Source organism: Petaurus breviceps, unplaced genomic scaffold (genome assembly GCF_028583685.1).
Source record: "Petaurus breviceps papuanus isolate PSGF00001 unplaced genomic scaffold, PetGlider_PUasm1.0 90723, whole genome shotgun sequence".
Taxonomy (NCBI): Eukaryota; Metazoa; Chordata; class Mammalia; order Diprotodontia; family Petauridae; genus Petaurus; species Petaurus breviceps.
In genome coordinates, this window is record NW_027187323.1 from 3,107,113 (window position 1) to 3,111,927 (window position 4,815).

The 4,815-nt window shown below is 39.3% G+C and overlaps 1 pseudogene; it reads left to right on the forward strand.

The window, feature by feature from the left end:
• The first annotated feature begins 358 nt into the window (after positions 1-358).
• LOC138145005 (large ribosomal subunit protein uL6-like) lies at positions 359-949 on the forward strand (annotated as a pseudogene).
• Positions 950-4,815: the final 3,866 nt, after the last annotated feature.

Below are 4,815 nucleotides of genomic sequence, written 5' to 3' on the forward strand. Positions count from 1 at the left end.
TTTAAGGAGCTCCAACAAACAATTCATTAGCTAGGGATCACAGAAAGATTAATGGAGAAACCCATAAATGTTGATTGGTGATATGTAAGTACATAGGACACCTTTGGGTGGTGTGTGTGTGTGTGTGTGTGAGTGTGTGTGTGTGTGTGTGTGTATGTGTATGTGAGTGATTCTCAGGAAGGTAATAGATTCTTTTCCTATTTCCATCTGAATCTTGCAGGCACATTTGGACCTCAAATCCATAGAAACTTGGAGCTTTTCCTTTCATTTTCCAGGATGACCAGAAAAGTCCCTTCTCTCCCACACAAGCACAGGTTCAGCATTAGACATCAAGATTCTTTGGGGACGACTTTTTGGCTCATTCACTACCAGAATGAAGACCATTCTAAGCACCAGACCATCGACATCCCAGAAAATGTTGACATCTCTCTTAAGGGTTGGACAGTTGTGAAAGGGCCCAGAGGAATCCTCTGCAGGAATTTCAACCATATCAATGTTGAACTCAGTCTCCTTGGAAAGAAGAAAAAAAGGCTTCGGGTAGACAAGTGGTGGGGAAATCGAAAAGAACTTGCAACTGTGCACACAATCTGTAGCCATGTACAAAACATGATCAAAGGCATTACCCTGGGTTTTCATTACAAGATGAGGTCTGTGTATGCTCACTTCCCCATCAATGTTGTTATTCAAGAGAATGGCTCACTTGTTGAAATCAGAAATTTCTTGGGTGAAAAATATATCCGAAGAGTGCGCATGAGACCAGGTGTTGCTTGTGCTGTTTCTCAAGCCCAAAAAGATGAGTTAATTCTTGAAGGAAATGATATTGAACTTGTTTCAAACTCAGCTGCCTTGATCCAACAGGCCATCAGTCAAAAACAAGGATATCAGAAAATTTTGGGATGGCCTCTATGTTTCTGAGAAAGGCACAGTGCAATAAGCTGATGAATAAGTTGGAAAAGATGCCAAAGGCCATGTCCTGAGGAGTCAACACTTATTCAGATGTCAAATAAAAATACTTTTTGTCAAAAAAAAAAGATTATTTGGGAATGCTTAGTTCAACCTATATGAAATAATGTATATAAAATACATTGCAAACCTTAGAGTGTCGTGTCAGATCTGATTGTTAATTATTGTTTTTATGGTTACTAGTGGCTACTGTTTAATCATTCAACTAATAAGCAACTTAGCATTTCCCAACAAGTTGAGGTAGACATTTTCACATGCTTCACAATCTTTTGCTTAAGTGCCATCTTTGTGGGAGCCTTAGCTATGGATGTAGCTGGCATTTTGATTGTGTTTGGCCTTTTTTGCTTTCCTGGCAATCCCAAAGTCTTGTTCACATTGGCCTTTCAAACTTCGGGTTTCTGGATCCTCTTGACCATTATACCAAGAAAGGCACCACTGATGGGCCCCATGGATTCTAAAGCTCATTTTGTTCCATTCTGATTTTTTTTCTTTTCAATTAACAAGCATGTATTCTTATTCTCTTCAACCTGTTCCCACCCTCATTAGAAAAAAAGACAAACCTTTGTAATACATATGCATGGTCAAGCAAAACAGATTCTCACAATGGCCATATCCAAAAATAGGCATTTTATTCTGCAATTTTGAGTCCATCGTTTTCAGCAAATGGGCTGCATGCTTTGACAGCAGTCATCTGGAATTGGGGTTGGTCATTGCAATGATCAATTTTTGAGTTGTTCAAAGTTGTCTTTACAGTGTTATTGTTTTCCTAGTTCTGCTCATTTCACTTTGTATGAGTTTATATGTCTTCCCAGGTTTCTCTTAAACTGTCTAAATTCTTTATTTCTTATGGCATACTGGTATACTATTAAATTCATGTACTATAATTTGTTCAGTCATTGAATTACTTTCTTTTGAATTTCTTCTGGCTGTCTCTTCTTGTACTTTCTTTTATACAGGGCAGTCTAACTGATCTGTGCTGGCACCCTCTTTGAAAGGAATGCAGGCTTGCGTTTTGCATTTAAGAATTAGAAAAGTTGGGGCAGCTAGGTGGTGCAGTGAATAGAGCACCGGCCCTGGAGTCAGGAGGACCTGAGTTCAAATCCAACCTCAGACACTTGAACCCTTACTAGCTGTGTGACCTTGGGCAATTCACTTAATCCCAATTGCCCTGCCTTCCCCCCTCCAAAAAAAAAATTAGAAAAGTTTCCCATCAGCCAGCCTTCTCTACTGAAAGTCTCCATGACTCCAGGAGATTCTGTATCCACTGAAGTTGCATAGCTTGACCTTCATGGCTGCAAATACCAGGAAAATTGTAGAGGATTTATTGTCAAATTATTTGATGGCAGCATGTAGTAGTGAATAGAAGGCTGGATGGAATCAGGAAGGCCTATTGTAGCCTATTTCAAGACCAGTCTATGACAGATAGTGGCCCTCGACCATAGATAGGTAAGTCACCTCTCAGTACTTAGCACAACTCTCTAAGATTTTGAGTTATATAGGAGTTGCTGATTTGCATTTACGGACAACATTTTTGCAAAAGGTATTTCTCACACATGAAATTACATGGTATTGGATTTCCCCCCAAATGTATATGTATGCATACAAACATGTACATGCATATATATATATATATATATACAGTGTATGTATCCTAACCATAAAATATATTCCAACTCTACAGGATCTAGCTTAGTTTCTCTTTAAAAGCTGGAAGGACACCTTTTATCATCTATATTTATGGAAACTGACAGGTGCTGACAAATGGTGAAGTCATTATGGGCAGACTTCATTTATAGCTGTCATGAACAATTCCCTGTGGGTTTTCTTTAAAGGCATCATGTTCCTCTTCTAGGACAATAGAATCCTTCTATGATCTTCCCTTGTTTGGAGTGAACCTATGAAGCAAATACTGAAAGGAGAAAACAGTCCTTTCTAGCTTTGGAGGACTATTAAATGAATTAATGGTTCACTTCAATGCTTTTATTTCTTCTAATTCTTGGAAGTCTGCCCCACCCCTACCCCCACCCACCAATGATTTGTAGCTGAGAAATTCGATCTACAATCAAATATTTCTAATAGGCACATTGGTTTTTAAAATAACTCATTGATTCCAAATAATACTTGGGTGAGAGGGGGAGTGGTGCACATCCTCTAAAGTCATTAAGAGTTTTAAAAAGCTAACTTATTTAACCAAGAAACATTTACTTAAGAGTAAGTTGAGGAAGGGAACGGAATGAACATTTATGTAGCACCTACTATATGCCAGACACATATGAGTTTTACAAATATTATCCCATTTGACTGAAGTTGGAGATTGTCAAAATCTTACCATTCTTCAAAGCTCAGCTCAAATGACATCTCTGCCATGAAGAGTCCAACACAGAAGTGAACATTTCTTTCTCTAAACTCCACAGCCCTTCATCCTGGTGATTTGCAAATCATGTTACTCATCTTACTAACTTGTACATATGACTGACTGATCCTCTTCAAGATCCTCTTCCTTTCCATGGGAGGACAAGGGCCACGTCACCTGATTTGCCTGATGTCACATCGTTAATTTACTGGTGGGGCTAGAAAGAGTAAACAATCTTCTCATTTCTAGGGCCATGAATTTTCAACTAGACCAGATTTTGTTGTTTTTGTTCCCTTGACTACTTTCAGACATTGAGGCTCTCTGCACTAGAGCTGGACAAGTGGCTGAACCCCTCAATGTGTAGGTGGCAGACCCTTCAGAGGATCCAGAGCTTTTTTTTTTTTTTTTAAGCAATCGGGGCTAATGTAACCTGCTCAAGGTTACATGGCCAGTTATTTCTGGGTGTGGTGCTGAGTGTCTGAGCCCGGCATTCGATCTCCAGGTCGTCCCAACACTGGAGCCAGTGCTCTTACTCGCCGAGCAACCCGGCCGCCCCTAATTGCTCAAGGTTACACGGCCAGGTGTTTATGGGTGGGTGCTAAGTGTCTGAGCCCGGGATTCGATCTCCAGGTCTTCTCAACACTGGAGCCGGTGCTCTTACTCGCTGTGCTACCTGGCCACCCCCAGGATCCAGAGCTTTAACAGGGGGTTCATCAGATGATAATAATGTGTGTGGTGGGTGTCTACAAAATTTTATGTTAAAAAGAAGTCCTCAGAGTAAAAAATATTAGGAATGGCTTATTTAGAAGCTCTTATATTTCTATCCTTCAATATGTTGCTATTCTGGTGTAGGTTATTAAGTAAGTCCCTTAAATTCTTAGGATTTCATATTGTAAAATGAAAGATGTTGTCATCCCAGTTATGTCCAACTCTTCATTTGGGGTCTTCTTGGCAAAGATAATGGAGTGGTTTGTCATTTCCTTCTCTAGCTCATATTACAAATGAAGAACTGAGGCAAACAGGATAAAGTGACTTGCCCAAGGTCACACAGCTAGTTAAGTCTTTGAGGTCCTATTTGAACTCATGATTTCAAGCCCAGTGTTCTATCCACTCTTGTCACTTAATTGCCCCAAATGAGAAATATATTGCCTCATTTCTTAGGATAGTGTGAAGAAAAACTTAATTATGGCTGAAGAGCATTGTGAACAATGATAGAGAAAAACCAGGAAGGTTTTTCCTTGACTTAAATCTTAGTAACACTAAGAAAGATGACCACAAGTTTATAAGGGAAACAGATTCACTGGTGACTCCTAATGTTTAACAACTTTCATTGCCAGAAAGTTGTTTTCAAATGTCACTCTTTCAAACAACAATTTTAAGTCCCTTTCCTTCTGTCCTGTCATCACCATCCTTATCAATATTTACTCAAGGGTCTATTGTATACAAAGCATTGTTCTAGGGTAAAGTCTTTTGCTACACTGATATATTTCAACAATTCA